Source organism: Sylvia atricapilla, chromosome 25, assembly GCF_009819655.1.
Source record: "Sylvia atricapilla isolate bSylAtr1 chromosome 25, bSylAtr1.pri, whole genome shotgun sequence".
Lineage (NCBI taxonomy): Eukaryota > Metazoa > Chordata > Aves > Passeriformes > Sylviidae > Sylvia > Sylvia atricapilla.
Genome location: NC_089164.1, coordinates 2,971,715 through 2,984,131, shown reverse-complemented (window position 1 = coordinate 2,984,131; position 12,417 = coordinate 2,971,715).

The window sequence follows — 12,417 nt, the reverse complement described above, 5'->3', positions numbered from 1 at the left end:
TATGTTTAAAAAAGAAGTTTTGTGTTTATTAATTCTTATCTACGGCACAGTCTCGTGAGTTGTGAGCTCCAACTAACGAGGTAGAAAATGGAGGTGCCTCTAGTTCTTTCCAAGGTCTTCTTAAGCATAAACTATCCAATAACGAGGTGACACTTATATTATTTGTACTTTTAACCCCAAAAGTGACCACACAAGGTCTGCAATGTGGGCCTTTTTCACCCAATTAGAAAAAAAAAAACCACCCCAAACCATGAAGAAGGAGGAGAAGAAGAAGGACTTAGCCAGCACCCCAAATCCTTCATCTTTCCTCATATATATTACTATATACAAAAACCTTAAAATCTGAGTTTCCAGGGTTTCAGCATAGGACAAACGGGCAGATTTTCCCAGCAGATTTTCTGGGCAGTGCTGGGATCAGATCCCACAGCGTGCCCAGCCCCTGCAGAAACCCAAAAGGGCTCCAGCAGCTCCTGGAGGATGGATTGCCAGGCCAAGCCGAGTTTCCTCTGCTCCCAAGTGGCCCTCTCATGTGGCCTGTGGTCAGCACACAGCCGTGAATGAAGGCACATCTTATCAGAGCCTGGCAGGAAATGTGCTCCAGCTCCAGGCCGGGCACACAGCCCACGCTGCCCTGCCAGCTCCAGGCAGGCTCAGCTCCATCCCAGCCCGAGCTGGGCTTTGGGGATGCTGTGCCAGGCAGATTTTAAGCAGGGAGTACAGCAGTGAGGCTCGTCTTGGGGATGGTCGGCTCTGAAAGAGCTCGTGGGAATGTCACAGGGAGAAGGGACAGAGCCAACCCTGTCCTGGCTCCGTTTCTCCCAGTAAAATCCCACATAAAATGGCTGAGCCGTGGTTTCTCCCCTCCTCCTCGGCGTTTTGAGGCAAGTTAGTGCCAATCAGCCTAATTACAGCCCTCGCTGAGCAAACCACACGCCTTCCTTCCTGCTGAGTGACAGGCTGGGAACCCAGCGGCCCAGGGTTCGCTGCCTCCCTGTCACCGCCTCTGTCACCCTGGCCATGTCCCCGAGGGCTGGGGGGACAGGCAGAGGCTGCTCCCCTCGGCACGGGGGGCACACAGCCTGCCTGGGCTCCTCCAGGTGACAATGGCAGGAATAGAGGTGGCAGGTTGGAGCATGGCTGTTCCTGCTGGGATGCCACCAGAGATGCTCAGGGCAAAGCTGGAAGGGACCCTGTGCCCTGCTGGACAGCAGGAGTGGCACGCTGCACATCTGTGGAGGATCATGGATGGGGTGGGAGGATCTTAAAGCTCATCCAGTGTCACCCCTGCCAGGGACAGGGACAACTTTCACCATCCCAGGGTGCTCCAGCCTGGCCTTGGGCACTTCCAGGGATCCAGGGGCAGCCACAGCTGCTCTGGGCACCTTGTGCCAGGGCCTCCCCACCCTCACAGGCAGGAATTCCTTCCGTATTATTCCTTCTGTGTACATATCCCATCCCATCACCTCAAAGTGGGGACTGGGCGTGGAGTAACAAACCTCATCAGACACGTTTCCACCCTCAGGGGGGTGGCTGTCCCTCCCAGGTGAGGAAAATCTTCACTCCCAAACTCAGGTGAGGGAAATCTTCACTTCCAAACTCAGGTGAGCAGAATCCTCACTCCCAAACTCAGGAAAATCTTCACTCCCAAACTCAGGTGAGGGAGATCCTCACTCTCAAACTCAGGTGAGCAGAATCCTCACTCCCAAGCGCAGATAAGGAAAATCCTCATTCCCAAACCCAGGTAAGGGAAATCTTCACTCCCAAATCCAGGTGAGGGAGATCCTCACTCCCAAACTCAGGAAAATCCTGACTCTCAAGCCCAGGTGAGGGACATGCTCACTTCCAAGCCCAGATGAGGAAAATCCTGACTCCCAAGCACACTCCATCGTGCTGGGAGGTGAGGACAGGCTGGCTGCAAACCCCAGCAGAGCTGAATAAACCCTCCCAGCGGCTCCAAACCCCTCTGCGAAGGAAACAACTCAAGCAGCCCCTGGAGGATGGGCAATACCCATCCTGGGATCTCTGATCTGAAGGCACGGGCTCCATCCCGTCCCCAGGAGGAGCCGTGCCCGGGGCCAGCAGCGCTAGAGCAGCGCTGGAGCAGCCGGACATCACCTCCCGGGGATGAGTCACTCCGTGCCAGGGCGGTTCTCTCCGGCAGCTCCCAGCAGCGCGGAGCGAGGCGCTGAACAAAGCCCCGGCTCGCTGTTTGCCGGCGAGGGAAGAGTTAGTCATGTTGGTCTGAGTCACTCGCTGCAGCCGGGACAAGCGACCGAGGGACAGCGCGGGGTGGGAGCCACTCTTTATTGACTTGGCATATAAATCAATCGCTTTGTGGCCATGCCATAAACCAGGACAGGCACGGGAGGAGGGGGAAGAGCCAGAGCTGGGCACAATAATTTACGGCTGGGAAAGAAAAAAAGGGAATCACTCGAGCGCTTTATTTTGCGGGGCTTTAAGAATTCTAGATGACACTACAGTGTGTATTTCATGACCCACCAGCAGAGCCCAACGCTGTTTGCTGTGCTGAGCAGGGCTGGATGCGTGGCTGCAGCAGCTGGGGGTGGCCCATCGCTGGAAATATTCCAGGACAGGTTGGACAGACCTTAAAGATCCCCCAGTTCCATCCTCTGCCATGGCAGGGACACCTTCCACCTGCCCAGCTTGCTCCAAGCCCTGTCCCACCTCCCCTGGAACACTTCCAGGCACGGAATAGGCGCACCTGGAGTCTACAAAGGGATTCAAGCCATTCCCGAATGTAAAGCAGGAGTGATATCTTCCTGGAAAAGCAGCCGCAGCTCCCACTGCAGCCCCGGCAGAACCGCTCAGCCCATGACAGGAGAATTTCCTACCCACGGCTCCTCGGCCGCCTGCGCCAGAGCTTGAATCATTTCTGTCTTCGAGGCACAAAGTCAGAGGGTTTCCTTGAAAATAGAGCCTTTGTTTGGGAAATATTTCTCCCATCTGCTCCGGGGCTGTGAGTGCCCTTTGTTGGTTTGATGATGGTCCCTTCCTCAGCCAGGGCGGTGACAGTGTCACACAGAGAGGACCCTGTGGCCCCAGGGCAGTGCTGGTGTCACACAGAGGGGACCCTGTGGCCCCAGGGCAGTGCTGGTGTCACAAACAGGACCCTGTGGCCCCAGGGCAGTGACAATGTCACACAGAGGAAACCCTGTGGCCCCAGGGCAGTGCCAGTGTCACACAGAGGGGACCCTGTGGCCCCAGGACAGTGCCAGAGGCACAGAGGGGACCCTGTGACCTCAGGGCAGTGCTGGTGTCACAAACAGGACCCTGTGGCCCCAGGGCGGTGACAATGTCACACAGGGGTGACCTCGTGGCTCCAGAGCAGTGCCAGTGTCACACAGAGGGGATCCTGTGGCCTCAGGACAGTGCCAGCAGCACAGAGGGGATCCTGTGGCCCCAGGACAGTGACAGTGTCACAGAGGGGACCCTGTGGCCCCAGGGCAGTGCTGGTGTCACACAGGGGTGACCTCGTGGCTCCAGAGCAGGGCCAGTGTCACACAGAGGGGACCCTGTGGCCCCAGGGCAGTGCCAGCAGCACAGAGGGGACCCTGTGGCCCCAGGGCGGTGCTGGTGTCACAAACAGGACCCTGTGGCCCCAGGGCGGTGACAATGTCACACAGAGGGACCCTGTGGCCCCAGGGCAGTGCTGGTGCCACAAACAGGACCCTGTGGCCCCAGGGCGGTGCCAGTGTCACACAGGGGTGACCCTGTGGCCCCAGGGCAGTGCTGGTGTCACAAACAGGACCCTGTGGCCTCAGGACCGTGCCAGTGTCACACAGAGGGGACCTCGTGGCCCCAGGGCAGTGCCAATGTCACAAACAAGACCCTGCAGCCGCAGGGCGCTGACGGTGTCACACAGAGGGGATCCCGTGGCCCCAGGACAGTGCCAGAGGCACAGAGGGGACCCAGTGGCCCCAGGGCAGTGCTGGTGTCACAAACAGGACCCTGTGGCCCCAGAGCAGTGCCAGTGTCACAAACAGGACCCTGTGACCCCAGGGCAGTGCCAGAGGCACAGAGGGGATCCTGTGGCCCCAGGGCAGTGCCAGTGTCACACAGAGGGGACTCTGTGGCCCCAGGACAGTGCCAGAGGCACAGAGGGGACCCTGTGGCCTGTGTGAGCTGCCAGGGCAGGGAGGAACTGCTGCCTGTGCCGGAGCCCAGGTTTGGTGTGTCAGAAATACCAGGCTGCATCCTTAGCGGTTTGGAATTTGGGCCACAGATCGTGGAGCTGTTCCGTGCTTTTGGAGCACCTGAAAAAAACCCCAAAACCCAAAAAAACCCACCAGGATCTGAAGCTGGAGGCGACCGCCTGGAGCCTCCTGGCCCCATCATCCTACAAATGGGTCATAATAAAAAATAAATTAGTGTGAGTCCACAGAAGGCAGCAGAGCTCCATCGCTTCCACCGGCTGAGGATCCCCATGAATATTTCATTTAAAATATTCTCCTCTGCTGGCTCGGATCACTGGAATATCCGAGCGGCTCACATTTGTAATGCAGCTTTTAACCAGCAGCCCTGCGATTCTCAGCCTGGACATTATTCCAGCCCTTCCTTTCCCTCCGTGTCGCTGCAGCATCCTGCACGGAGGAGGCCACGAGCCTCGGGGCTTTTTGGGGCTGCTGGAGGTGGAGAGGAGCAGGAGAAGGCCGAGTGAGGAGCAGGGTGATGTGATGGATGCAGCCATCCATCTCAGCAGCTGGATCCCGGTTTTCCGCGGGCGCAGGGGAAGGTGGAGAGGCTGCCGGAGGGGGTTTTTTCCCCCGGCCCGGTCTGTGAGCAGCTCGCCCCGCTCTCGCAGCTCGGCGCTGTTTGTAAGCAGCCGCTCTCCAGCCCCGCTGGCAGGATGTGACAGCGTCACGCGCGGCCGCGCCACGGTGACAAGTGACCTCAGAGGGCACAGCGGTCCCCGAGCACGGCCCGGCCGAGGCGTCTCCGCTTATCCACGGGGACAAACAGCGCGGTGACACCGCCGAAAGACCCTGCTGCTCCTGCCGGGCTCCTGTCAGCAGATGATGCTTCCCTCGGAGGTGCCCAAAACCCCGCAAGGAGCTGCCCAAAACCCCGCAAGGAGCTGCCCAAAACCCCGCAAGGAGCTGCCCAAAACCCCGCAAGGAGCTGCCCTGCCCCAGCCGGGTCAGACTTTCCTGACACTCGCCCTGGCAGAGGCTGAGCGCTAATAATAATAATAATAATAATAATAATAATAATAATAATAATAATAATAGTCCCCGCATTCTCTCCGGCCCTCCGGCTGCGGGAAATCTCGGACGGTTTTGTTGTTTTTTTTTTTGCACAGAGCCGGAGTCTATTTGGAGCTCAAGGCTCCGAAGGATGTGTCAAGGACGGGGAGTTTTGGTACCCGGAGAGGCGTCATGGGAAGGGGCTGTTGCCAGCACAACTTTTCTAAACCACCCCGGGCAGGAAAACAGCGATGGCCGCGTGGATTTCCCAGTATCCAGATAAAACACCCTGGGGGTGACCAGCGAGTGAATCTCCCTCACAGCGCCGCTTTCAGGGCGCTGCCTCCTCATTCTGTGACCTTCCCCAAGCGCCTGGGAGAGCGTCCAACAACTCCCGGCGTCACCAAACTCCGTCCTCACACCTGGAGCAGGTGCCCAAGCCCTCGGGCAGGTGCGGGGAAGGACCAGCCGAGGCGCCGGGATGGTTCCAAAGCCGCCCTGGGGCGCTCCAGGGGAAGCCCGGGGAGCGCTGGAGCGTTGAGCTTTGTCCCGGCTGGGTGTGCGCTTCCTGCCATACAATTCCCAGATTAGCAGGAGCAGCGCTGCCAGCAGCTCCTCCGGCCCGTGAGCGCGGCGCTGGGAATGCTCCGAGGTCAGCGATTCCAGGGTGGGCATGGGACGCTCCTGCTGCACCCCAGGGAAAGGGAAAGGGGCGTCTCATAAAAGGTTTGGGTTGGGAGGGATCCTAAAAACCGACTCGTTCTACTCTTTACCGTGAGCAAGGAGAGCTTCCACTATCCCAGCGTGCTCCAAACCTAACCTTGGACACCTCCAGGGATCAGGTTTCTCCAGCCCACAGGGACAGGAACAACCCTTCTCACACAGCTCTGTGAGGTTTTAACCGCACAGGACGGAGATCACCCCCAGCCAAACTGATCCTTCAGTGTGGGAGGGACAGAGGCCTCTTCTCACCATGCAATTAATGAATAAAAGCCCTTAGAAGGCACAGAGAATAAATAATAAAAAAGCTGGAGGGAGGAAGGGTTGGGAAAGGAGGAAAAATAATTCAGCACGGAGCTGTTTAATAAAGAAAAGGGAATAATCAAGAGGGAGAAGCGAGAAGGTTTTAGTCACACTAAACGCTTCATCTAAAAAAAAAAAAAAATTAAAAATATATTCCAACTAAAGCCAGGCTGTGGCTGGAGGAGACTCAGGGGTCCTTCCCCAGGAATGGGAAAGGGGAGAGCAGGAAGGGAAACGTTCTGGTTTTAAGCCGAGGGGAAAGAAGTGGCCGGAGCTGGAGCTGAGGAGCGGCCGGGAGCGGCGTGGGGACAGGGGCAGCGGCGGCTCCGCGGGGGCTGTGACATCGGGGACCGCTCCCCGCCTCTCCCGGGGCTGGATCTGGGGACGGAGGGAGGGAGGACGGGCCTTATGGCACCGAGTGGCACCGGGTGGCACCGTGCCCTTAGCTCTGCCACCCATGGTTACCCATTGCCACCCATTGCCACTCACTGTCACCCACTGTCACCCACTGCCATCCACTGCCACCATTGCCATCCACCATCACCCACTGCCACCTGCTGTGACCCACTGCCACCCATTGTCACCCACTGTCACCCACTGCCACCCACTGCCACTCACTGTCACCCATGGTCACCTATTGCCACCCACTGTCACCTTCTGCCACCCACTGCCACTCACTGTCACCTCTGCCACCCACTGCCACTCACTGTCACCCATGGTCACCTACTGCCACCCCCTGCCACCTACTGCCATCCACTGCCCCTCACTGTCACCCACTGCCACCCCCGGCCGCGCTCCCTGTGCCCCACACACCCCGGGCACCCCAGGGCCGCTGTCACCCGCCGGCCTCCAGCCCCTGCCGGTGCCCGGGACAAGGCCGGGACAAGGCCGGGACAAGGCCGGGACAAACCGGACCCCGGCGATTCCCAGCCCCGGGAGCTGTGCCAGGCGTGTCCCGGCTTTTCTCTGCGCACCGGGATCTGCTCCCCGCAGACACCCCGCGGCTCCGAGCAGCCTCTGTGCGGCTCGGGGATGGAGCGGTCACGCACGGAACAACTTCTGGGTGATTTCCAAAGCGCCCCGAGCCTGCCCTGCCCACGCAGTGCCCGGCCGGGAGCGGGGCACGGGCGAGAATCACTCGGTGAAAGTCCCAGAGACCTTCCCAGGGACATTGGGGAGTTCCCTGGTCCTGGATGCAGCCACTGGGGACGCGAGAAGGCGGCTGGCGCTTGCAGGAGGGAGAAGCCGGGAGCTGAGGCGCACAAGTGGGCACAGATCTCACTCCCCACCTCCAGGCGGGCTCCTTCTGTGCCCGAAGCGAAGGAAATCGCTTTTTCCTCTCCCCCGGGCTGAGGGCTGGGGGCTGAGGGCAGCCAGGCCCGGGAATTCCCCACGGGCACGGAGGGTTTCCATAACCAGCCGCTGATCCTACCCAAAGCACTCATCAGCCTGAAATTTAGAGGCGTTTTCCAGTCCTGCACTGAGCCACGAGGTGCTTCGGAGGGGAGGATCTGCTCTGCAACCCCTCACAGGAGAGGGGAGACTGCGGCAGGGAGTGCTGAACCAACCTCCTCGCGGGAGAGGCTCCAAACTGGGCTCGGTTCCGAAAAAACCCTCCACTGAAACGTGCTGGGTTTGTCTGCAGGAGGCCCCAGCTTTTCTGAAAGGGATTTCTGGGCCTGAGGCTGCGATTTTAAGCGCATTGGCCCAGGTGATGAGTCGGTGGAAGAGGCAGAAATGCAGCTGTGACAGTGGGGACAACACAGCGCCCGGCCAGATGTCCCAGGTCACAGCTCCAGGGGCCTTTCTCTCTCCCACACTCACCTCGGCCCTCTCCAGAGGCTCCACCTGCTCCCAGCTGTGCCCAGCTTCTCCCAAAAAGCTTCTGCTGCTCCATCCTCCCTCAGGAAACCTCGGGAGGGGATGGAGAGAGACCATCAGAGCCAGCCAGGGTGAGGAAAAGCACATTGGAGGGGCATTTCCAGCAGGAATTCACCCAGACACTGAGGAGCCGCTCGGCCACATCCCCACAGACCCACAGGACCCTCCAAGCCTCTTCCTCTGCTCTCACCGTGCTGGATCCCGAGGATCTGGGAGCCTTTTCCAGGCTGCTGAGCCTCAGGACTCGTCCCCAGGTCGGATTTCCTACCTGAGCGGATTTTGGAGCCCTCCCACAGCCTCCCCGTGTTTGTACAGCAGATTATCAAAGGTGGATTTGTCAGGAATTCTGTCCTGAACAGGCTGGCAGCATTTCCAACGCCTGGGAAACACGAGCTCCTGCTCTGGCCTCCCCAAACACGGCGTGATTAACGCCCAACACGCTCCAGGAGCTGCTGCAGGAACCAGGCCTGGATCTGGTGGGGTTTTTAATCAATTTGATAAATCTGCCGAGTGTGAGAAGCGCTTTGCTTTGCTCAAAGCCTCGTGTTCTGCGCTCTGCAGAGCCCAGAGCCAGCTCAGGGTGACAAGCTGGGCGTGGGGACACAAGTGACACCATGGGAAAGGTCTCGTGTCCCCTTCAGGACCCCCAGAGGGGATCGGGAGGAAATTCTGGGATAAACCTGACGAACAACAGGGTTTTGCTGGGTGGGGTTTTGACCATTCTGGGATTTGCTGAGGGTGCAGGAGGTGACCCACCTATCCCAAAAATCCCCTGGGAAGCCCCTCGAGCTGTCCCATGGTGCTGTCCCCGCTGTCCCCGCTGTCCCCGCAGCCCGGAGCCAGCCGGGTCAGCCCGGCTCAGCTCGGCTCGGTGGAAAGTCGGAGAGTGCCACCTGGTGCTCCGAGGAGATTCAGAGCCACGGAACCATCGGATGGCTCGGAATGGACCTTAAAGCTCATCCAGTGCCGCCCCTGCCTGCGCAGGGACATCTTCCACAGCCCCAGGCTGCTCCAACCTGTCCTGGGACACTCCCAGGGGCAGCCACAGCTCCTGTGGGCAGCCTGTGCCAGGGCCTGCCCGCCCTCCCAGGGAGGAATTTCTACAGAACTCCTGCCTAACCCTGTCCCCTGGCAGTTTATTTCTGTCCTGGCTCACCTCCTGAGCGGCCCTGATGGTTTGCAGGGCCATCAGTGACCCCACTCAGAGTCGATTCCTCTTCCCTTCTCATCACATTTCCCAGGGCAGGAGTCTGCAGTGGGGAAAAAAACCAAAAAACATCTCGGGAAGAGATGATGTCAGTGCTGACAAAGTGTCTCTGTACAACAGCTCGGTTCTGATGTAACCGATACCAGCAGCTGAGCTGGGAACAGAATCCTTTCCCTCTGCCCCCGCCCCTGCTGTGCCATTTTGTCACCCAGAGCTGCTGGAATGCTCCGTGGCACGGAGCAGACGGCCCCTGGCACCCATGGCAAACTGGGGCACCCAAAAGGCGAGTGTTGCCCACTGCTGACCAGCAGGGATTATTAAGATTGTATGTGATTATAAAATGAGATGATTCCCTCCTCAGCTGGGAAGTGCCATGGAGGGATGGAAGGAGCTCCAGGACACCTCTGGGAGGCCACAGCCCCTGGCAGGGCAGAGTTAGGATCAGGTTTTTTCACGGTTCTCCATCCTGACGTTTTGTTTCAAGGCCTGGGGGCGCTGGGCCCCGCCCCAGCGGCGTCCTCCGCTCTCCACATCCTCTCACCAACCTCATGAGAAGCCCTTCGCTGTCTGCTCGTGTGCCAGAGCCTCTTCCCCGGGGACACTTCTGCTTTTTGGGGCCCTGCACCTTCACCTGCTGATCAAAACAAGCCCCAAAAACCCCCCCAGTGACTCCTCTGAGCCGTCTCATCCCTCGTGTGGGAATCGAACTTCTCTCAGGAGTGGCTGAGGGAGGATCGATCCCATTCCAAAGCCAAGGGACCCATTCCAGACGTGCTGGACGCTGAATTTGGAGGCTGATTTCCTCCCTGACCCCCGAGGTGTTTTCTGTGCCCTCCCCACAACCTCGGGGCAGCCCTGGAGCCCTCAAGGGTGAGGGAGGATTTCCCCTCCCTCTGAGCCCTCCCCTCCCCTTCCAGGAGCTGCTGCTTCTCCCATTCAGCCTCAGAATCCCCGGGGAGCATCAGCTCGGGGCTGGCAGCACCTTCCCCATGGTGCGGAGCTTTTGGGAGCCCGTCCCTGCGGGGACAGCCCGGCCGAGGGCTCAGGGGGACACCAGAGTGTCCATGCTGCCCCTCCAGCAGCTGGCACAGCTGGGCACCGTGCCACCCCCTGCCTGGAGAGGCTGCCAAGGGCCAGAACCGGGCGCTCTGGAAGATTCCACAGCCGCCAGGAGCCCCCCGGGCTCTGCACAGGGGGAGGAAGGAGCGGAGGTGCCCAGCTGTGGGGACAGGCTGCAAACGCCGGGCTCGGGTTAAGGCAGTCAGGGGAAAAACGGATTTTATAACACCCACCCGAGCAGCCTCCTGCAAACCCCAAGTGCTGGGGATGGGCTGCAGCCCAGCAGGCTCCTGCTGTCCCTCCTGAGCCGGGCTGGGGACACACTCCCCGCGTGGGGACACACTCCCCGCGTGGGGACACACTACCCGCGTGGGGACACACTCCCCGCGTGGGGACACACTCCCCGCGTGGGGACACTGCAGCCAGCTGTCCCCAGTGTCACCCCCGGCCCAGCTCTTCCATCCGCAGAGCTCTGCCTCTGGAATATCCCGGCGTGGCCGTGCCCTGCTGGGCTGTGTCACTGTCCCCCAGCACGTCCCTGTCCCCAGGAGGTGCCGGTGGCTGTGCTGAGCACCAGGGAGCCTCTGATGCTGAGCTCCTCCAGTGTCCCCAGCAGCGACTCCGTGCTCTCCGCACTGCCCCATCCCAGCGCTGCCCTGGGCTGCTGGAGCCCTCAGCTGTCCCCAGCTGCTCCTCTCGGGGCTGCTGTGTCCCCAAAGGCTCGCCAGGAGCCCCCTGAGGAGCTGCAGAGGGGAAGGACAGCATGGAGCCAGGTGGCTTTTCCCCCGGACATCCTCCCAGTGCTCCCAGTTCGGGGGCTCCCCTGGGCTGCTGCCCCTCTCAGCTGTCCCCAGCGCCTCCACTCTGGGTTTCTGTGTCCACCACGGGACCCTCGAGAGCCCCCTGAGGAGCTGGGGCAGGGACGGGTGGCTGGGAGCCCTGGTGGCCATCGGGGTGGCCACCGAGTGGCTCAAACGGACACCAACTGCCCTGAGCCACAGCCCTGGGGCAGTGACAGGGCAGTGACAGGGCTGGGGACAGCACAGAGGGGACAGGACTGGGAGGGGGACACAGGCACAGCTGGGAAAAGGGGGAGAACAGAGGTGAAGCCTCCCCAAAACCCAAGAGCGGCTCATTGCCACATTCCCAGCCGCGCCGGGGCCAAGCCCTGAGCTCCCCCCGGCAGTGAGGTGGGAGCACGGGGAAGGCTCAGGGCAGCTCCTGCAGCAGCCAAGGGGCAAAAGGAGGAGAGAAAACTCCTCTGTCCCGGCAGCTGGGCTGCTGCCATCGCTGTCACCGCCGTGTCACCCTGCCAGGGCAAACAGCGCTCCTCCCTCGGGCGCCTTCCCCGGGCTGCTTTCGCAGGAGTGCAGCCTGGGGCAGGGCAGCATTTCCCCACACCGTCCCTGGGGCTGAAGTCACACGGCACAGAGCTGCCCTGGGCTGCCGCTGCCGGAGCTGAGCCCTGCAGTGCTCCGGGACTGGGCTCAGCCTCGCCTCGGGAGCCCACGAGCTGCTCGGGTGCAGAATGGTTGATTTTTGGGGATTTTTTTTACCCTCAAAACCCCTCATCGCCAAAAGCGCCGAGTCATCCTGGCTGCTCGGAGCCGAGATTCTCCCACCTTCCAGCTGCGCCCTCGCCTTCCCTTCCTGCGGCAGCGCTGGGAGCAGCGCAGCCCCTGCCCCGGGAAGGGAGCTCTCACCCCGGGCTGCCACCTCAGGAGGGCTGGGGACACACGGCGGAGCACAGCTCCCTTTCCCCAGCCCTTTTCCCAGCCCTTTTCCCAGCCCCAGCACAGATTCCTAAACACCACAAGGATCCCCAATCCAGCTGCTCCATCCCTACGGCTGCAGCACATTTCCACGGGCAAACACATTTCCTTTATTTTATTTTTTTCCCCTATTTGCCCACCAGCCAAAGGAGCTGCTGAAAGGAGGAGCTGGCGAAAGGAGCTGGGAACATTTCACACCAGCAGCGGTGATCACAAAGCCAGAGGCAGCCGGGGAATCGTTGATTCCACATCCCCGAGGCTCTGCAGCAGC